Here is a 23,378-nt window from a genome sequence, read left to right as displayed (position 1 = left end):
TACTTCCACAGGTTACACCCCACACACTCTCATGACCGGACGCCCCATGAAAGGCACAGAATTTTTATTAGGCTTAGACTTGACCAGCCCCGAAGTGACGGCCCTCACACACGAGAAAGCAGTGGAGCAATTAGTTGAAAAGGTTAAAACGGCTCAGCTAGCAGCCGCAGTAAAATTGGGCACCAGAAAGAAACAGAGCAAGGCTTGTTTCGACAAGACAGTGCATGCGACTGAGTACAGTATAGGACAGCAAGTTATGCTCTCCGTATATAACCCCAGCACATTCCTGTCACCAAAATACTCGGGTCCCTACTCCATTGCGGACAAAGTAAGCCCCTCCGTATATAAAATAAAGTGTCCCGATGGTAAGACTGCGTGGTTCCATATCAACCAGCTGAAGGCATATGGAACACAGTCGAACCACTCACACCACGTCATGGTCGACGCAGCACACCACGCCCCACCCAGGGCCAACGTAACCCTACTATCCCCCAACACGTCCAGCCCAGCCACGGACTCGACCTCGACTCCACCCCCGAAATATACACTCCGCCCTGGAACGCCCACCGTGCAGCAGCAGAGACAGCGACTGTGACTCGGACGATAGCCTCCCTACTATCCCCATGCAACAGGACCCACACCCAGCGATTCCGACTACGATCCAAGTGATCCCTTCATGATCACTTTCCTGAACAAACCCCACCACCGACCACCGAACTACACTGACGACCCCGATTCTGTCCCCACACAGCTAGACACCAACTATTGGCACCGAGATAACTCGTTCCGACTCGTCCGCAACACGAGAGCGACCCCACCTCACACCATGCAGCCCTTTCAACCCTGATACACTCAAGAGTTTGGCACCCGGGAGAAGATGACGACCTTGGGTCTGACTCCCACACCAAGAACCCTTTGCGACCCTGTTCGCAACACAGAACTGAGGTGTCCAGATGATGTTTTAAAGGAACCGCTTGGGAGAAGTGGTGTCCTTTCTGATGGAACCTGCAGCATGTTTTATGTTGTTTGTAAGTTTGTCAAATGTTGTATGTCAGACAGGAAATTTTTTTCACGGCCCCACCCCTTTTCGGCCGAAACCTCTGTGGACTTGCCCACAGAGACTCACTATTGCCAGACGCTAGTTCAGCGGAACTAGCTTGTCTGCAGGCACTAACTGCCCTTCTGGTTCGAAGGAAAGAACCACTACGGCAACCCCACCACGATGACTACATTTTTTGCCCTTTCTTGTCGGTTGCTCAGGCAGTGGAGAAACGGCTTGGGACCCGCCCTGCCTGGGAACCCCCCCTCTGGTCAACTACGCTTGGGTAGGAGAGACACGGCATTGGTAGCCGTCCTACCCGGGGACTCCATCCAAGTCTTACCCGTTGCGGCCCATACGCACCTCATTTTGGAAATTTTAGTTCAAAAGGTTTTGTCTTGTTTCCGGTAAACCTTAGGTTGCCGACCATATGCTATTTACATCCTGGAAAATTTGGATGGTAAATCAGCACTGGTTCATTATTTGGAAAGTGTGTCTTGTCCTAAAATTTGATTTTTGAAAAAAAAAAATGAGGGAATCACACATAGTGACCAATTATAAAGGGAATAATTGGCACCAAAGGACAGACAGACTATCGTACGAGATGTTAAACAAAGATAGTTACAGACACTATGCTTGTTTCCACAGAACTCCAGAAGCTCCAGGACCGGAGAAGAAAAGAAAGGAAAAGGAAAGAGAAGAGCCATGAGGACTTCCTTCACATGGATCATCATCTTTATGGACATTTGGTTGCGCGTGAACGCGAACCCCATGACTTCAAGCCCCCCAGCCGTTAATGTTTCACTTCCCCGCAGTACGCAGAGCCCAGTCACCAGCGACACCACATCATCTTGGTGTGCCAGGTTTATAACCTGGTACTCCCTGTCCTATGTAATAGAAACCTTACTAGTATTAGCAATACTCTGCTGCATCGTGCAGACTTTGCGTCTAAGAAAATGGAGAAGGAGAGCCTATCGCGCTCGAACCCCGATATATAGGATCAGATCCCCTATTTTCGGATATCTAGGAATAAAGAAAACACAAGCTAAGATCCAGAAACAGCTTTACTGGCTGGGACACGCAGACATGGGGAGAATGTGCAAACTCCACACAGACAGTGGATCGGGATCCAACCTGGGTCCTCGGCACAGTGCTAACCACTGCCACCATGCTGCCCTTGAAAGAAAACGCAAGGATAATCCAGGGAACTACAGGCCTTACGTCAGTGGTAGGGAAATTACTGGAGAGAATTCTTCGAGACAGGATCTACTCCCATTTGGAAGCAAATGGATGTATTAGTGAGGCAGCATGGTTTTGTGAAGGGGAGGTCGTGTCTCACTAACTTGATAGAGTTTTTCGAAGAGGTCACTAAGATGATTGATGCAGGTAGGGTAGTGGATGTTGTCTATATGAACATCAGTAAGGCCTTTGACAAGGTCCCTCATGGTAGACTAATACAAAAGGTGAAGTCACACGGGATTAGTTGTGAGCTGGCAAGGTGGATACAGAACTGGCTAGGTCATAGAAGGCAGAGAATAGCAATGGAAGGATGCTTTTCTAATTGGAGGGCTGTGACTAGTGGTGTTCCGCAGGGATCAGTGCTGGGACCTTTGCTGTTTGTAGTATATATAAATGATTTGGAGGAAAATGTAACTGGTCTGATTAGTAAGTTTGCAGACGACACAAAGGTTGGTGTAATTGCGGATAGCGATGAGAACTGTCAGAGGATACAGCAGGATTTAGATTGTTTGGAGACTTGGGCGGAGAGATGGCAGATGGAGTTTAATCCAGACAAATGTGAGGTAATGCATTTTGGAAGGTCTAATGCAGGTAGGGAATATACAGTGAATGGTAGAACCCTCAAGAGTATTGAAAGTCAAAGAGATCTAGGTGTACAGGTCCACAGGTCACTGAAAGGGGCAACACAGGTGGAGAAGGTAGTCAAGAAGGCACACGGCATGCTTGCCTTCAATGGCCGGGGCATTGAGTATAAGAATTGGCAAGTCATGTTGCAGCTGTATAGAACCTTAGTTAGGCCACACTTGGAGTATAGTGTTCAATTCTGGTCGCCACACTACCAGAATGATGTGGAGACTTTAGAGAGGGTGCAGAAGAGATTTACCATAATGTTGCCTGGTATGGGAGGGCATTAGCTATGAGGAGCGGCTGAATAAACTTGGGTTGTTCTCACTGGAACGACGGAGGTTGAGGGGCAACCTGATGGAGGTCTACAAAATTATGAGGGGCATAGACAGAGTGAATAGTCAGAGGCTTTTCCCCAGGGTAGAGGGGTCAATTACTAGGGGGCATAGATTTAAGGTGCGAGGGGCAAGGTTTAGAATAGATGTACGAGGCAAGTTTTTTACACAGAGGGTAGTGGGTGCCTGGAACTCGCTGCCAGAGGAGGTGGTGGAAGCAGGGACGATAGTGACATTTAAGGGGCATCTTGACAAATACATGAATAGGTAGGGAATAGAGGGTTACGGACCCAGGAGGTGTAGAAAGATTGTAGTTTAGTCGGGCAGCATGGTGGCACGGACTTGGAGGGCCGAAGGGCCTGTTCCTGTGCTGTACTTTTCTTTGTTCTTTGGAAGTAAGTTACCTGGTGTTGCTCAGGTTCAGTGAGATTTTTTGTTTTTACAGAACACTGTCCAAATCGTCATCTTCTAAAATGTTTACCTGCTCCTTGAAAAATCAGTACGTAAATAATCCGTGTTTGTTGATTAAATTGTTGCCAGTGTACAGCAGTGATGCACCAGAATATGCTTTAGCTTCTTGATGTGGTTGACCACGCTATCCTCATTCAATACCTCTCCTGTCGTCCAGCTGGGTGGGACCCCTGTCAACTGGTTCTGTGGTATTTTTAAAGGATAGGCTTGCAGACCACGAATGTACAAACAAACCAGCTTTATTGGCAAAGTGTTTACTCAACGGACTGTAAAGATAGACTACCCGTTTGCCCACGCAAACAGCTGATGACATCATCAATACGTCACGTGAGCAGACTCTTAAAGTGACCTTATTCCTAGGAACAAATATGAATATTTCCTCCCACTTAACATTAGAGGTTCCTGCAAAGAAACACAATATAACAATCAAAATTTACAGTATGAACAATTAATAAACACAACAGACAATAGCTAGTGTCATGAATCTGCCTCGCAACTGCAGTAAATGAATTTAACAAAACATAGGATACGATATGTCCAACAACAAGTAGAAATCTGCCTAGAGACAGCCATTCAAAAAGCTCATTGATGTCTGTTTCTCCCAGTAATGAGATTAGAACGCCATTAGATAATAATCATGTGTGAATAGCTTGAGGAGAAACAGTTTATATACGTTTGAGAAGTTCCATGAGGTATACATATGTCAATGCATAGTCAAGTAAATTGATGGTATTAGACATTTTAGTTGCTGTGATATGAAGAGTCTAAAGTTCTGTTCCTTTTTCACAAACACACATTTATTTCATTCCAACAGCCTTTGCACAAAACTCTAAATATACATCACCTGACAGAGGCCACCTGAAGCCCCTTTACATATCAGTGTCAATTAATGGATACTTAACATAAATGAGACAACTAATTGCAATGTCTCTTAACCCATTACTTAACAGCCTCCACTTCCTTGGAGAAAAAAAATAATTAGGCAAAAACAAAATTTCAAGAAACTCAAAAACACACACATGATTCCCCCCCCCCCTTTTTTTTGTTTGGACGAGAAAGAAAAACAAAACAGTCACAGAAACAAGCGCCCTTCATTAACAATATCCAAAAGTTTCTGTGAACTCACCCCTCTTTTCGTAAAACAGTCTGACAGCTGATAGCTCCTGTCGAACCTTTAATTTTTGTTATTTCCCCTCTGTCCAACATCTGCTTCAAACTTGCGATGTCTATCCGTAACCTCTTTTCATTGACACTTTTTGTCGAGTGCACATTTTCCCACAGGGATTTATTGTCAATGTGACAGTCAATAGGTATATTACCCAAATCCCCTAATCCCAAAATTTCTGTCAATATCATACTTGTATACAAGGCCATATCCACCGCCTCTACAAGGCTTAACGTCTCAGCAGCCAAAGTGCTTTTTACCACTCTCCTTATTTTCTTTGTTTCCCACACAAGCGGGCAACATTTACCATTGTTCCCCAAAAGGGAAATTATAAAACCTCCTGCGCTTGAAACCCCATCACATAAATTTGCGTAGGACGCGTCACTATGAACTATGAGTTTCAAGTGCCTAAGGTCACCTAAAACCGGGAACTTCAAAACACACTCCTGCATTTTTAGTTTGGCCAATGCTTTATTTGCTCTTATTATGTCTTCCATTTGGGATCATTCACTTTGTATTCAACTATAAGACATAAAAACGCACGTCCGGTCTAGTCTGTCTACCTAACCAGTTCAGTTGCCCAATTAAATTTCGCAGTTGCTCTTTTTCTATCTTTGAAACCATTGAGTCTTTTTGTGAAACTCGGCCACGACTAATTGCTATTGGGCTGATGCTTTCCAAATAAGATTGTTGACGTAAAGTTGCCCCTAACTTAGTTTGTACAATTTCCAGTCCAATATATTTAAATGCACCGGAAGCCTGACTTCCAACCCTGAATTCTTTCCTCAAACCAGAGATTACAATAGCTTCAAAATCACTAGTCCCACCCCACAAAAAATCATCGACATGTATCATAAAAATGCCAGAAAGATTTCCTTTATAGTGCCAGTAAAACATTGCAGGATCTGCTTTCAACTGGCAACAGCCTAACTTTAACAAAATTGACCTTACCGAAAAATACCAGACTCTAGATGCATCATTTAATCCATATACACATTTGTTCAACTTCCAGAGTACCCCTTCTGTGTTGGCTGCTTCTTTAGAAGGACGGAGAAAAATGTCTCTCTGGAGCTGATGCCCCTGCAAAAAGACAGCTTTTATATCTAAAGATTTGCATTCTCATGCCTTTGTGGCTAACAGAGCCAAGAAGATCTTTAAAATAACCTTTCCTGCTGTAGGTGAATCTACCCTTAAATCCTGATCTTCTAAGTTTTCTTCAAATCCCCTTGCCACAAGCCTGGCCTTTGCCTTATAAGTTCCATCCGGAAAAGCCTTTTCCGTGCAAATCCATCTGTGGGATAGAGCTCTTTGTCCCCTATCCGATACTTCCGTGTATACCCCAAATTCACTCCAACTATGCAATTCTTGCTGTTTAGCTTCTTTGTTAACTTTTTCATCTAATTTATTTGAAGCCACCAAAATCTCACGTGCATGTGGGGTTCTACTCCTATTAGTATTCGTAGTCTTACTCATGTTCCGAGATCTTGATAAACTATGTCCCCTCTCCCGCCTGGTATCTCATTCTGTACTGCTACTGCTTGATCTTTCCCTTCTGCTGTGGGATGTCCTTTCAATAGTTCTCGACCTTTTCCTACGGACCTGTTCACTATCCGATATACTATCTGAACTGGCACTGCGTTTCTGTGCCCTCCATTTTTGAACTTCGTTTTCCCAATCCATTGTCTTGACTCCTTCCCCTGAATGCTGTACATTCAACCAATGTTTATACTTTCCAGTGGCCTTCCCTGCTCTACTAATAACAGTTGCATCCTTCCATTGACTAGACCCTTCAGGCAAGTATGTCACTTTTGTACCAACTTTTGGCAGTTGCCCTTTCGGAAAAATGGCCTGTTCTAATTCATCAGAAGTGTTGTGTTCCTCCACAGAAACCCTGTCTATATCAGTTAATTGGTCCTCATAGTTCTGTCACACATGCGTACCAGATGACTCCAGTTCCTCGTCATGTCTGTCTGCTCTGTCTAAATTTGAAAATTTGTAATCTGTACCCATTATCCTTGATGAATGTACCCTAACAGTTTGATTACCATGTTGCAAAATAATTGTTTTGCCATCTATGCCTATGATCTTCCCTGGGCCTTTCCATTCATTAGAATTGTCTCTCTTATAGTATACCATGCCTCCTTGCTGAAAAACGGCATCTGATGGCCGTACGTTATGTCTTGAAGCTCTGCGAATTCTTTCAGAGACTTCTTCCAAAAAAGTTTTCTACTGCTATGTAATGCATTTAAATGTTCAGCAAAACCAGAGCTAACTGTAGTTCCCTCCCAAGCTGGAGGCTGGTCATCCAAAATGGATGGAATTTTAGGATTTCTACCAAACACTAATTGATAAGGATTATAGCCCCCAACTATCTGCAATGAATTATTTGCATGTACTGCCCATGCTAAAGCTGAATTTAGCCTGCAATTTGGTCGATCTGCCTTAATTTTCCGAAGCATGTCATCGATGAGAGCATGATTTCTTTCACAGACACCATTACTAAATGGGCTTTCTGCAGCCGTGTTCATAACTCTGATATTCATGTTTTCACACATGTCCCTAAACTCATCATTAGCAAATTCTCCCTCATTGTCCGTAAGGAATTTTGCCGGTGGACCCATTCCTGTCCCTATCCATTTTTCCATGATTTGATCCAGAATCGCTCTCTTTTCTTTACTTCGTACAATCGTTGATTGACTAAATCTGGTTGCTAAATCTACAAAATGCAAAATAAATATATTATTTGCTTTATCCCAGATCTTAAGGTCCATGGCCACAATGTCGTTAAAATCCCTGGCCAAGGGTAGGGTTACTGTCGGTCGTGCTGGTGTCCTTCTGTACTTCCTACAAACTTCACAGCGGTTACTAACCTGTTCTATCAGTTTAGTATAGTCGTCATCCCTTACCCCTGCATCCTTTAATACATTTTTCAGCCTCCGAGGAGACGGATGTGCAAATTGCCTATGCAGTTTTAATACCACAAGCTTTTTATCAGCTAAAGTCCCATTTTCAACTGCCATTAACACATCCTTAACCACTCTACTGGAAATATTATTTGTCAGTAATGGAATACAGCCCGACTGTGTAAAATTTAAGTCCACCGTCTTTCCAAAAACTGTTGCCTTATCCTGTTCCATATCCAGTTTCATGTGTGCTTTCTTCATCGACGGTCTGCTCAGAAGCAAAGGTATCTCACTTGATACAACATCCGTGCTAATGAAATGATTCACTCCGGCAATATTGCAAGGGATCACCACTCTTTTCAGCGACTTCAGAGTATTATCATCCCCAAACCCGAAACTTGTGGAACTTTCAAATTCCTTAACCTTGTTGCGATTTTCAGCATTCAAAGAGTCCAGGTAACATTTTAACCAGTCAATTCTACATACAGTAGATGCGCAGCAACTGTCCAATATAGCACAGTTGAAGGATTCTGCAACCAACACCCTCATTACCCGCGTAAAACTGCTTGTCAATAGGACAGTGCCTTCTTTCTGGTCACTATCTTTTTCCTCTTCTGACTCTTCCGTGTCATGTGTCGCTTCAAACACTCTATCATAACGAGTTGGACAGTTGAAAGTATTGAGAGTCACATCGAAAACATCGATTTATCATGCCCCATGCATTTCTGGGGTTCATCTTCCTATTGTAGGTTCTAACTGGGTTTCTGTCTTCATAGTTTCCTTGTCTCGGTCTCCTTCTATAGTCTTGAGCCCTGTTCGTAGCCATACGATTTCGCCATCTGTTAGGAGTGTATCTTCCATATTCTGCCTTATTGCAGGCTGACCTATTTGAGTCATCAGAGCCATCGGAATCGAATGTTTCCCCAGAAACTTTTGTAAAGCTTTTGTCATCTGTTCGAATAAGGTATCCTTATCAGTAAACTGAACTCCTGTCAAAACCAGGAGCCTATCCATGTTGCTCACTTTAGCACAGTCAAGTAATTTAAAAGCCAACACAGACTGGAAATTCCAGGTTGTGTTTCTGCAGCCTTTTATATAGTCTGCCAAATTCCATTATATAGTCTTCCATGGAGATATCCTCCATTTTCCGGAACTTCTCAAAATCCGACCATGCTTCATACGCACTTAACAAGTCATCTTTCTTATAAATCTTATCCATATAATGTAATAAAGTCTCCAGACCTTCTTCTGAGTCTAACTCTTCCAATTCCAGCTCAGAAAGCACTTTGTTTCGGATTTTACCCGCCATATGGTAGAGAAAGAGCCAATGCCATACCTTGTTTTCTCTTTCCCAAAGCAGTTACCTTAGTCCACATAACTACTGCACTTCTCCATTGGTCGTACAATTCCCTTTCAGAAAATAAGGGAGGATAGTCATATCCAGCCATCTTTATCCTCGGTTCAGCCATATATCCCTTTTTTTCTCTCACTCACTCCTTGGTTTGATCTGGAAAAGTTGTATCTTTCAACCCTTCACATTTACAGAGCAACCATCCTCTGCTACCAATTGTTAGACGTTTTAGTTGCTGTGATATGAAGAGTCTAAAGTTCTGTTCCTTTTTCACAAACACACATTTATTTCATTCCATCGGCCTTTGCACAAAACTCTTAACTATACATCACCTGACAGAGGCCACCTGAAGCCCCTTTACATATCTGTCAATTAATGGATACCTAACATAAATGAGACAACGAATTGCAATGTCTCTTAACCCATTACTTAACAGATGGGGGCAGACAGCCAAATACACAGAAAGCATAATCATTGAGGAACAAAGGTATAATTGGCCTGACGATCAGAAGTCAACATTTAGCAGTCTCAGAAAGCAGACAAACCAGTTTACAGCCACCAAGTCTGAAAGCTAGTTTTCCAGCTAGCAGCCTGGAGGTCAAATTTACACGAAACAGGCCTCTAAGTCTGTGCAGAAAACCTTCAGAATAGCCGTTTTAAATATCTTCACTAGACCAGGAAAACACGTTTCCCAGACTTGAGTATCACCCCTGTTCTGTGCGGTAACTATATGCTGGTTATTTAATTTGGATGTTTGGGGAAACTGGGAAGTCTTATGGATTTTAGGTATTGTAGATATATTTTAGAACAAGGGGTACATTCTATATAAACTACATGTTCAGCAATTTGTGCATCTTGATTGCATGAGAGTCGAGCAGTACTGTTCAAGTGTAATTGTCTTTACATTAATAAATAGTCTTTAATAATTGTTACACATGGACAGAGCTGTTTATTTTCCTTGGGGTTTCACTTGGCTCCTCACACCAAAATAAAACAAAACTCTACACCCCCTTGAACTGGTGTGCCACGTTGGGATACCTTTACAGATAACATCAGCGTGCTTCTTAATGGACATTTCGGAAGACGTCAATTTCTGTGTGGTTGTCAGCGAATCTCGGGTGTCTACTTTTTCGTGTTGACTGTAACCTCGTGTTTTTGGTTTAGTTTGGCCAGAATTGTCTCAATCGGAGTCTACATCGTTCTTGCAGGTTGCTTTGGTGTTGAAGTATCCTCAACTGGGGTACTGTCATCCACAGTTGTTTCTGGTATTGTCAGGCTTTTAGCAATGTCTAGCTCTTCACTTGGCACAGTTTGTTGCGGACTCTTCGTTGATCCTATCTCTGGTAAACTTGTTCTAGTTTCTAATAGTTGATCAGTGTATCTCCTCCACACTACATCGTCCTGAGTTTGAACAGTGTAGGAGACTAGGCCTGTCTGTGCTAAGACAATGGCAGGTATCCACTTCTCACTGGTGGTATAGTTCCTTTCCAATACTTCCCGACATTGCTGAAAAACACAGCGTTTAGCTCTGTTCTCCTGTCACAATCGGACCACAATCAATAAGGATAAACAAAACCTCCTCCACGCTTGTCCTCAATACCGGGCGTACTTAGCCCCCTACTATACTCCTTAAACACACACGACTGTGTGGCAAAATTTGGCTCCAATTCCATCTACAAGTTTGCTGATGACACGGCTGTCATGGGTCGGATCTCAAACAGCGATGACTCAGCGTACAGGAGGGAGATAGAGAACCTGGTAGTGTGGTGTAACGGCAACAATCTCCCTCAACGTCAGCAAAATCAAAGGAGCTGGCCATTGACTTTAGGAAGCGAAGTATCGTACACACCCCTGTCTGCATCAACGGGGCCGAGGTGGAGATGGTTGACCACTTCACATTCCTAGGTGTGCACATCACCAACATCTGTCCTGGTCCACCCACGTCGGCGATACGACCAAGAAAGCACAACAGCGCCTATACTTCTTCAGGAAACTAAGGAAATTCGGCATGTCCACATTGACTCTTACCAATTTTTACAGATGCGTCACAGAAAGCATCTTATCTGGCTGCATGACGGCTTGGTATGGCAACTGCTTGGCCCAAGACTAAGAAACTACAGAGAGTCATGAACACAGCCCAGTCTATCAAGCGAACCCGCCTCCCATCTATTGCCTCTGTCTACACCTCCTGCTGCCTTGGGGAATTGAGCAGCAATTTCCTCCCACCCGGGTTATTTTCTCTTCCTACCTCTTCCATCGGGGAGGAGATATAAAAGTTTGAGAACACGCACTAACAGATTCAAAAACCGCTTCCCCGCTGTTACCAGACTCCTGAATGACCCTCTTATGAAATGAACTGACCTCTCCACACATCTTCTCTGCTAAGTAGTACTGCACACTGTAGGCTTCACCTGATGGTCTGTACTTTGTATATTTGTCGTATGTCCTATGTTTTTCATGTATGGAATGATCTGTCTGGACTGCACGCAGAACAATACTTTTCACTGTTCCTCAGTACACGTGAAAATAAATCCAAACCCACAATACCTGACTGCGATTTCTCCTCATCAATTTTTCTTGTCTTAGGCGGCTTCAGCAGAGCAAACACTGTGCGTCGCTGACGTTTTACCATGAATAATGCTGGAGAACTTTGGGTTGTCGAATGTGTTGTATATCTGTATGTCATCAGGAATCGGCTTTGTTGGGGCGCATGGTGTTAGTGGTTGGCACTGCTGCCTCACGGCGCCGAGGACCCGGGTTCAATCCCGGCCCTGGGTCAATGTCGGTGTGGAGTTTGCATGTTCTCTATGTGTCTCCATGGATCTGCCACAACCCAAAGATGTGCAGGTTAGGTGGATTGGCCACACTAAATTGCCCCTTAATTGGAAAAAAGTAATTGGGTACTCTAAATTTATTCAAAAAAAAGGAATCGGTTTAGTCATTTTGACCATGTTCCTTGTTCACGAGTCACCTTCAATTAATGTTTCATTGTCTAAACAAACCTTTCTGCCAGCCCATTTGTGGCAGGATGATAAGGAGATGATCAATGAGCTGGATTCTGTTTTCCTTTAGATAACTTGTGAATTATTTCAAAATGAGCTGTGCCCATTGTCCCGAATGCGTTGTTCAGGGTAACCAAATGTTACAGAAAATCTTATCCGGTCTTTCTATTGTTCTCTCGGAGGGCGTAGTCTTCATAATAATGACTTCAGGCCATTTCGAGTGCGCACCTACCACAATGAAAAACATCAATCCTTCGACTGGTCTGGCATATTCTATATGCACACTTTGCCATGGTCCTTCTGGCCATTCCCATGGGTTTAAAGGCACTTGTGTTGGCAGGTTTCGAATGTTTGCACATGCCCGGCTTCTCCTCGATTTCGCTATTGAGCCCTGGCCACCAAAAATAGCTTCTGGCTACCTCCTTAGTATCCCACAATGATCTTCATGAATTTGGTTCAGGACCGTAACAATGGTGGAACGATGACCTTCATTTCCCAAAGGAGACAACCAGCCTGTAAGGATAGTTCACGTCTTCTGGTAACATGGCTTCAACTCCAGATTTGATCTTGTGGTCTTGCCACAAAGTACCATGCCCATAACGTCTGACAGTAGAGAATTATTTCTGGCACACTTCTTAACTGTACTGTGGTTGCGAGAGTGTTATCAGCGTCTTTGAACTACAAAACATTACTACTCAAACTATTCATTGATAACTCGTTAGGAAAAGATAATCTGGAGAGTCCATCAGTGTTCCCATGGAAATTTAATTGATGATATTTTATTCTATATGTATGTGCTGACAACAACAACTCCCATCACTGCTAGAGACGGCCCCAGTGTTGTTAATGGTTGACAATCGATTAGTGAAGTAAATTTCTGCCCTTATAGGTATTGGTAAAAACGTTTGGTTCTGAAAATGATGCCTAGAGCTTCCTTCTCTATCTGTGCATAGTTCATTTCTGCCTAGTTCAAGGACCTTGATGTAAATGCTATTGGTGCCTCTTCACCATTGGGCATTATGTGAGAAACCACTGCTCCCACACCATAAGGGGATGCATCGCAAGCCAGTTGCAATGCTAACATCGGATCAAAGTGTGTCAGGACTTCTGTAGTGCCTCCTTAGCTTGTATGAAGGCCTTCTCGCACTGATCCATCCATTTTCATTTCCTGTTTTGACACAATGAGTTGTGTAAACGCTTGAGAATTGTTGCTTGAGAATTTGAGAGAAACCTTCCATAATAGTTTAAGAAACCCCAAAATGATCGAAGTTAATTTACGTTTTCAGGTGCAGGTGCCTCAGTTATGGCTTTGACTTTTGAAGGCGATTTGTTCAGCCACTTTGCACCTATGACTTGCCTCAGGTATTCAATAGAAGATTTGAAGAATTCACATTTATCTTTTCATACACGTCTGTAATCTTCTAGTCTCTGGAAGGTAGCATCTAAATTTTGAAGATGCTCTTCTTCGTTCTTTTCCGTAACTAAGATATTGTGTCAGTGGCACAGGACTCCTTCTTGTCTGCTTCGAATTTGATCCATGGAACAACACCGGTGCCGACATGATGCCATATGGAAGTTGTTTATGTCTGAATCGCCCTTTGTGTGTCATGATTGTCAAATATTGTTGTCAATCTAGATCTACATTTATTTGGAGATAAGCTTGACTGACGTCAGCCTTACTGGAAAATCTGGCCTCCAGTCAACCCAGCAAATAAATCATCAATTAAAAGGCAGAGGGTACTGCTCTCCACAGTGTACTGGATTGATAGTGACTTTAAAATGGCCACATTGCATACCTAACCATCTTTCTTCATTACAGGCACTATCGGCGTGGCCCAATCACTTACATTAATGGGTTCGAGGACCCCCATCATCTTGACCAGCCTCTCTAATTCAGCTTTGACCTTACACCTGACCGCACTGACCTAGCCTTTACGCAGCTTGCTTGGCTTTCCTCCTCAATCTTTAGCTTGACTGAGATTTCTTTCATGCTTCCCACCTCTCCATTAAAGTTTCTTTAAAATCTATGGCAGGTCTGCTTCGGACTCTGACGTGAGATTCACCTCGGCCCAGTTTAGTTTGATTCTCTCCAGCCAGGTTCTCCCCATTTGGGCTGGATAGTTACCTTTAATGACGTGCAGGGACCTGCATTGGCCGCAGTCCAGTAATGCCTTGAATTTTAAAATTCTCATCCTTGAGTAAAACCTCACCCCTATAGCTTCACCCCTTCCTATCTCGGTAACCATGTTACAATCTCTGCGTTCCTCTAATTGTGGCCTTTTCTACACCCCACATTTCCTTTTGCCATCTATGCCATCAGCCATCGAGGTCTTAAGTTCTGGAATTCCCTCCCTAAACCTCTCTGCCTTTCTTACCACTCTCCTCCTCAAGGTACTTCTCAAAACCTGCCTTGGGTCTCCTGTCGTAATATTCCCTTGTGTGGCTCTGTCAAATTTTGTCTGATTACATACCTGTGAAGCAGCTTGGGATGTCTTACTACAGTAAAAGTGCAATGTAAATGAAGGCTATTGCTTTTCTTCCTTCAATTGTATTTTATGGAATTAATTATGGAACTCCTGGGTCTCTGTTCATCCATGTCCTTCAGTATCTTTGTATTCCATTCCCTATTAAATAGCTTTTCTATTATTTAGTCCCTTTATTATTCTAAAGACGTCAATTAGGTAACACCTGAGCTCCAGAGAATACAAGGTAAGTTTATGTTATGAGCTCTCACAATTTAACCTTTCATGCCTCACCTACCGTTCTACAGTTATCTATTTTTGTTCTCGTAATCACCCCCACCACCCACCTTTTCTCCGGTTACATGGCGCAGTTTTCAGGCTACGACAGTGGAAAGGGCTAAAGCCAGTTTCTGGAGATGCACATTGGCCATCTCTTTCTGCTTTTACCAATATGGCGTGATACAAATTATAACAAGCGATAAACGTGAACACACTGAGGCACCCATTTAATGCCTGAGAAACTGGAGCAACACCATTGAAGGCCTTAAGGAGGAAGATTAATTCCCTAGTGCTAATCCCTCCCTCATGCAAAAGGAAAGTTCATGTAAAATTCTTTGTCATTCACAGATCCAGGTTATAGGTTAATTGACTTATATTGACTAAGTGTACATTACTTGCATATTTTTTACTACAGTCTGTTTACATGCAACTATGGGCTATGCGCCTGCTTTTGAATCCCTTTGCAACCTGTCCTGAACTGTTGCGTTGATTACATATCATAAGTGTCTTCCAGTTATTAAAATTAGTATTCTGGCAATTTAAGCATAGTTCAGCAATGTCTTATGTTACCTTCTGAACAGCATGTGGCAAAGTTTTTGGAGCTGTTTGCCTTGCAGCATTTAAATATCACAGCATGAGGTGATGATTTGAAAAATATTCTTGCCCAAGTGCTCCAGATACAGTACGCAGTGAAGATTAAATCTCAGCCGCAACACTTCCACGTTGACTCTTTTCCTGCTGCCCTGAAAATATTTTGACATCTCAGATTGATTTAATTTAGGAGGTAGCATACTATGGATGTGATATTTTAAAATGGATAGTCTATTATTCAGGCCCTTTCACAATGATTGGAAGCATGCTGTTATTTATATTAGAGGCAAAAATAATTCTCCTTTAACTGTACCCTTGCTGAATAAATCAAGACCTATATAATTAACAACAAATTGCTGTGAGCATGGTTTTCATCAATATGAAAGGATGCCAGCGAATTGCAATGTAGATGTTTCTCTTCTTCGGCACCGAGCCAGCATTATGCACCCTTAGCTAGACATACAATGTAGCCAGATGGAGAGTGAGATGCCTTCTATTCTGCCCCAATACTGTTCCTTAGTGTTCCCCCCCCCACTCACGCGAATCACCTATGTGGCTGCTCCGAGCGAATCACCTATGTGGCTGCTCCGAGCGAATCACCTATGTGGCTGCTCCGACTAAGTTTACAGGCATTGAGCACAGTTTGTATGATTGACATGGCTTTTCATTGTAAGACTCCTTCCTGTTTATTTCCTTTGTTCCCATTTATTTTATTTTATTATTTTTGGTCTGTGGACCCATAATCGGAATGTGCCTTTAAGCAGAAGAGAGCTTGCCAGGACAGTGTGTTCCTGGGTTTTGTATTTTGGAGAGGAGAAGCAGACTTGGCGGCAGCGAGTGAATCTTAGGAACTGGTTTTGGAGGAAGGTAGTTCGATTGACCAACTGGCAACCGGTGGGTTGGCCAGGGACAGTGTTCTGCCTGACAACACTCAGTGATTGGATCCTGCATGATGCTTTCTGAGAGAACTTCGCAGAAGTGATATACTTTGGAACGAAGAGAAAACATTCTCTCTTTTCTCTCTTCTCTCTCTCTGCTGCTGCTTGCCCACTGTCTCTGTGAGTCTGCAGTGAAGATCATTACAAGCTGAAGGAAAAGAAAGTACCCAACTGAAGGCCTATACTTGAGAAAGGAACTAACTGGAAGACATTCATCTGCATCAAAGATACTTTATCCTTTCATTTTATTATATTCTCTTTACCTCTGTTTCCCTCTGTTTTGCTTGTGTGTGCAGGGAGTTTGAGTGTTGAATGGGTAATATGTTGACCCTTAAACAGTGAAGTGTGTTGACCTATTTTATCAATGTAACAACTCTAATCATTCAGAATACAACAAGCCTGAGATAGTGGATAACCAGTTGTATTTTTTTTGCCAATTTAATTAGAATAACTGTTAATAATGAAAGGTTACTTGTGTTTAAATTAAACAAACTTGGTGACTGCAGTCGATTTAACTCAACCAAAGCCAAAGTTATTAATATAAAATCTAATTTCCCCTATATTGCGGCTCCGGGTTAAATGGGGATGGAATTGACCGCGCATTAGGCCGGGGTGTCGTGACATTTTTCCTGGGTTTAAATCCAACCCATGTTGAAAGAATGAAAGTCGCCTTTGTCTTGCAAAGCTTTTGACTACTGTCTAATTAAATTTAGCAGTGGACACAGACTCTAAATTGTTACTAGTTGGCAATTGCTTACTCTGATAGGGATAAAAAGCTACACTGATGCAGAACGAAAAATCATCTTTTGAATACATAGCTCATTTCGCAATCTCAGAACATCTCAAAACATTTCACATAAATGCAGTCACTGTTGTTGGATTTCAAAATGGGGCTGATGGACAGTGGGACAGAGTTGAGAAGAAGTTTTGCATCTTTTAAACCTGACCTGGGAGTACAGCTTCAGCACTATTATCTCTCATTCATAGAATCCTGGCAGTGCAGAAGGAGGCCATTTGGCCCATTGAGTCTACACTGACCCTCTGAAAGAGTACCCTTTCTAGGTCCACTCCCCTGTCCTATCCTGTAACCTTTGGACACTAAAAGGCAATTAACATGTCCTATTCACTTAACCTGCACATCTTTGGACTGTGGGAGGAAACTGGAGCACTCGGAAGAAACCCACGCAGACACTGGGAGAAAGTGCAAATTCCACAGTCACCCAAGGCCGCAATTGAACACGGGTCCCTGGTGTTGTGAAGCAGCCGTGCTAACCACTGTGCTGCCCATTGCCACATTGACTCATTTCAAACATAAAAAGAGAAACACGAATTTATATTAGTTTTATGTTGTGTAAAGGGTCAACTTTTATTTTGTTAATTTCCACATGTTATTTCCTGCCAAAGCATATTGTTTTTTTGCAGACGTTTGGTTTTTGCACAAGCCTTTTTGTATTACGCACAATGTCTTAACTTTGTGTGTATACACCGGCCAACATTGGACTATGTTATCCTCCAACCTCAATCCCAACTATAGAGTTTAGAAAAGTCAAACACTGTGGTTTTGAGACTGTTAAACGGCCTGACTGTCTGGACCAGAGATCACGCAATACCAAAATAAAAAGATGGTAGAAGATTGTCCGAAAAGAAGTAAGATGGGTTCTGGAAAGGAGGGAAGAGTAACAGAGTTCCTGGCAGTGGTGGTGCAAGCCCCCAAGAAACAAAATATAAAGGGAACTGCACAAGGAAAGAAAGGACACAAGAAACCCAGAAGGAGAGACAAAAGGAACCCAAACACTGGCCACGATTCTCTGTCGAGTGTTGAATGGGTAATATGTTGACCCTTAAACACTGAAGTGTGTTGACCTATTTTATCAATGTAACAACTCTAACCATTCAGAATACAACAAGCCTGTTCACCCCAATCTTATGCTTGTGATCCTACATCGTTTATTGGGACAAGAAAGATCCATTCGATTTGAACTGCATTCAAATCCAAGTTCCAGACTAAAAGAACAAAGTGTTACATTTCTCCTTTGACAAGTGCTTTGAAGGAAGGGTATAGCTCATAAAATGCATTTTTAATTGATTTCAGGTCTATGCAAAATGCTTTGAATTTATGATGCTAATACATACTACTTCCTAATTTCTGAATGATAAATACTGAGACAAGAATGCTTTCTAGCCTTTCACCAGAACACTCAAATATTCCACAATATGCATTGGTTATGATTCCTTTTTGGGTGGAATGCCACCAAAAATGCTCACTGTAATATGCTTTTATGTGACTTACCTTAAATGGAAGATTATGTTGTATTTAAAACTGGCTTAATATTTTGCAGCTGACTCCAAATAAAGAAAAGATCTCCAGTATCTGCTTAGACGTAATTTCTTGATTACCCCCATTACATAGAATTCCTGATAAAACACAAGTACATAATTGAATTTAATCATAAAATATGCCCAATCTCATTTATTTTTTATTTGCTGAATGCATTGGATGTTATCAGGACGGTATTTACCAGCCATCTTGTCCCAGACAGTTTATGATACAAATAAACTGATAAGTTTTTTATGTGGTTCAGAGAATTCTTGAATCTTGAGTTGCGAGTTAATTTGAGACACAGCAGAAGGGTGTGGCGTTAACTGAGCAATCCCCCGGAATGTTTTTATATGTTTACAGTCTCTTAAGCGATGACTATTCTATTTAGCATGCACTTTTTAATAAATCTTTGACAATTACATTAGAAGCATGTTGTTAACAGCAGAGAGCAAAATTATGGGCAAGAAGCCCCAATCTTCCATGTGATGCACTCATTTATTTATTTGAGCCCCCCACGACAAAACAAAACGGTGAAGCTGCTCATTTTGTTCAGCACTTTGACCTCCTGAAAGTGGCCTATGCTGGGGGTTCACTTGGTGGCAGAGAAGAAAAACCATGAGTGGAAAATGTAGCATATACAGAGGACCCCCCCCCCCCCCCCAACCACACACAGACACACACACACTCACTGTGGACTATTTCAACTGTCTCTACTTCTGCCCAAAACTTTGTTTGGAGTAGGGTCATTTCTCATTTAAAAGAAAACGACTGCCAACTTTGATCGCGATACAAAGTAAGGTCACAAATCATTTTAATCAGTTATATGCGCAAAGCGGGTCACAAATTTGAGGCTCATTTCTCTTTATTCTGTCAACCAATGTGTCAAATGTAAGTTTTGCCAAAAACTATGGTGTTTTTCACGAACACAAAATATGCTTTTAAAATGTTGTGAAAGCACCAAACCAGCAGAATGAATTAACACAAAATATATTTGTGTTGCCGAGTGTCATTTCGAAAATCTATCTGTTGTAGTTCAAAAGAACATCGTGTCTGTCTGTATCTGGTTTAGTTCTGAATTGTCTCCATGATTTTTTCTTTTAAAGTTTTCTTATGTTTCTTGCTTTTCAAGTTTTTCTTCTGGATTATTTTTGTGAAGATGCCCAATGCCCCCAGATTTGTCATTTCCTTGCTCTTGTTGAATGTGTAAATATTTTCTAGTTATTGCACCAATTGCTATGCTAAATCCAACTTGTTATAGAAATGCTTGGGGGCCGGTTAGCTCAGTTGGCAAGATGGCTGGTGTGTGATTCAGTATAGTGCCAACAGAACTGGTTTGATCCCCGTTCACGCTGAGGTTGACTTGGGATCTTCCTCCTCTGCCCTGCCCCTGGCATTGGAAAGCAACGGCAAACCATCGCTGACATAAAACTGCCAAGAAAACTAACTCTGGGTGAAGCGTCAGAAGACAATGAGCCAAGGATTTGCTTTTGGGTAGAGCAAACATGAATAAATGAGTAGAAAAGCTTGTCCTATACCTCACAGTTTGTGGAACAGCACTGATTATTAATATGCGGTGTATAGAGAGATAAGAATGTTTAATTAATCTTATAAAGACGATTTATTTTAGTTCGACTTTGATTTGACTTTGACTTCCATCCCCAGAGCATTTTTGGAAGTCATGTAAGACTGCTGTCGGATTCAGGTTTTACACATATGCCCCAAGTTTCTCAACATTTGAATACTGTGTGGAGATATTTAAGCTATTTACAGAGTAGAATTCAAAACCAGAGGCATTACGTTAAACTTATGTGATACCTTGGTTATCCAACACTTCAATCATTGTGCAGAGTTTAGATCTCCACATTACAAAATATAGGGAAACATTGATTAAAGTGCAATATAAAATAAACCAGGAGGAGGACACAACTACTCGGAAAGACTACAGGCTGGAGCTGGTTTCTCTGGAAAAGATAAGTCTGAAAGGTGATCTGATAAAGGTTGGTTAGATGTGATGGGTGTTGGGACAATGTTTCTACATGTGGGCTGGGGGGTGGGGGTGGGGGTTGAGTGGGTGGAGTCCAAAACTTGGAGTCCATAAATATAAAATAATCTTTCAGAAATTCAATAAGAAATTCAGGAAAACCTTTACTCGGGGTGGTGAGAATGTGGAACTCGCTGTTGCATTTAAGGCGCATTTAGGCAAGAATGTGAGGGAGAAAGGAACATGACTGAGTGAGATGAAGTTGATAGAGCGAAAGAGGTACGTGTGGAGCATTAACACGGGTGCTGTAATTTTAATGCATTTCTAAGTAGGTTGAGCAGTCTGTTCTGCCGATGCCACTCTGTAACTGAGCACTTGGGCACAAGAATGTAGTCCCGATTGTCTTGTCACACTTTCCTCTCACTGCATTTTGGAGAGATGTTGGTCTCTATTCGTGCCTTCCTCCCCTCCACTGTGTTCAGGAATGTGGACCATTATGTTACCTCCATATGTCCGAAAATTCCAATGACACGACATAGAAGGCCATTGGTGCTCCAGTAATCCCCTGCATTTGTATTTTAATGTTTACTTTTTGGTTCTTTGGTCAAAGCCTGAGATTAATTTAATGATTTCTCAACTAGTTCAGTTTTTCGAATATTATGATTTGTTGTTTGCCCATTTGAACCTGAGGACTTTGAAGTTCAGTATTGTTATCAAGTTTTTGTGCTGTAATTTTTCAGCAATACTCAAGTTTAGTACTACCAAGTGACCATTGTGAGTGGTCATCTGATTGCTCACTCACCTTTTCTATGGTTGCAGGGAAAAGGCATCCATTAACTTCTTAAACTGAATCTTTCTGTCTTTACACTTAAGTAATTGATGATGATGTACAGTGATGATCATCTTATGTGAGGAAGGATGCAAATGAGTTGGTAGCAGTTCAGAGAAGGCTTACCACACTAATACCTGGAATGGGTCTTCTGAGGAAAGGTTGGAGAGCCTAGGCTTGTATCTGCTGGAGTTTAGAAGAGTAAGAGGTGACTTAATTGAAACATAGGATCCTGAGGGGTCTTGACAGGGTGGACGTGGAGAGGATGTTACACCTTGTGGGAGAATCTTGAACTGTCTAAAAATAAGGGGTTGCCCATTTAAAACAGACGAGCGGAAATTTGTTCACTCAGAGGGCCGTGAGTCTTTGGAACTCTCTTCCTGAAAAGGTGGTGGAAGCAGAGTCTTTAGGCAGAGGTGGACAGTGTCTTGGTAAGCAAGGGGGTGATTGATTATTGGGGTAGGCGGGATGCAGTTTTGAGGTTCCTATCAGATCAGCCACAATCTTATTGAATGGAGAGGGGTCGAGAGGCTGAATGGCCTATTCCTGTTCCTTGTTCATATGTTTCATATTACTGTATTGACTTCGGTCTTGACCATCTGAGGACACTGAATCTGTAATACTTGTGGTCAATCGTACAGGATGGTGGACAGTTGTGCCATTGATCTGTCAACGAGCAGGACTGAACGATTCCTCTCCCCTTAAAGGTTTCACTTTTGCAAAACACAGACCGATATTGTTTGGGGTTTTCTTACCACTTCTGACGGTATTTTCTCCTTATTTGAACACTTTAACTTCATGTTCGTTGGTCCTCCACCGCCTGATGCAGAATAGTGCTAATTTTTTATACATACACCTAAATAGTGAGAGTGGAAATGCTCTGAGGTCCCATGCCTGGCACAGATTTCTGTGTAGCGGGCGACATAAGACTATTATGAGGAGCAATTAAAGGTAAATGCGTTGTTTCATCCTTTTATGTGGACATGGTTACTAATCATTTTCTCATAAAAGCTGCAGGCTAGCTTTAAGAATGTTACAATTAAGATACCGATCTTCTACCTGCTACCATCTATGAATGTTTTTTAACAATAGAAAATGTGGCCTGAGGCAATCGCCGTCCCTGAATGTAAAATTTTGCAACATTGCTGTTATACTCACATGGCTCAAATCTCTGTGGATGCTAAGATTGTAATATGATCTTGCTTCAGTATTGTGTTTACAGAACGGTAGGGAAGGATTGATAATGTCTATGTGGGCCTTCGTAAACTCCACATCAATATTCTCCGTACTGTAAATGATGCAGAGAAAATAATGGAACAACTCCAGGGCTATCCAGATACAATGTCTGAGATTTTGTTTTAAAGTATATATTCCCCTTATCCACTGTGACAACAAGTTGAACACTGCTTTCATTAAACATCTCCACTGATCATGCACAGGCGCATACATGCTGTGCCATTTTGCTGTAGCCCCCATGCACCAGACCTCATTCTGAATGTAAACACTATTTTAGTCAACATCATACTGTTGACACTTGCTATTTTAATGTTGTCTTTTCTAACCAGCTGTGCTGTTGGACACTATATCATATATTTTAGGTTCACCTGAAGTTGCAATGCAGACTATATGGAAGAATAAAGCACTGATTCTGCTACGTTAAGTTTGTAAAGATGACTCAAGACAGCTATTGCGTATAGTGCCTGTGTACTACTGCATCAAATCTCCTTGTACTTGCAAATCATTATTAGTCATAAGGCACTCAAGTATGAAATATTCCACAGAGGCACTATCTGTGGCAAGAAGGAACTTGCATGATAGATAATTTATAAGCATTGCACTTCCAGATGGA

General features: G+C 42.1%; 1 long non-coding RNA gene across 1 annotated transcript; it reads right to left on the bottom strand.

Moving 5' to 3' along the window:
- Positions 1 to 3,945: 3,945 nt before the first annotated feature.
- LOC140393597 (uncharacterized) lies at positions 3,946 to 22,782 on the bottom strand. Its single transcript, XR_011935686.1, has 3 exons — positions 22,688 to 22,782; positions 18,690 to 18,814; positions 3,946 to 4,110 (listed from the first exon to the last, which is right to left on the bottom strand). It is a non-coding gene; the product is annotated as an uncharacterized lncRNA (long non-coding RNA).
- Positions 22,783 to 23,378: the final 596 nt, after the last annotated feature.

The sequence above is a fragment of the Scyliorhinus torazame genome, chromosome 17, assembly GCF_047496885.1.
Source record: "Scyliorhinus torazame isolate Kashiwa2021f chromosome 17, sScyTor2.1, whole genome shotgun sequence".
Lineage (NCBI taxonomy): Eukaryota > Metazoa > Chordata > Chondrichthyes > Carcharhiniformes > Scyliorhinidae > Scyliorhinus > Scyliorhinus torazame.
The sequence above is the reverse complement of the archived record's forward strand: the minus strand, read 5'-3'. Positions and strand labels throughout refer to the sequence as shown.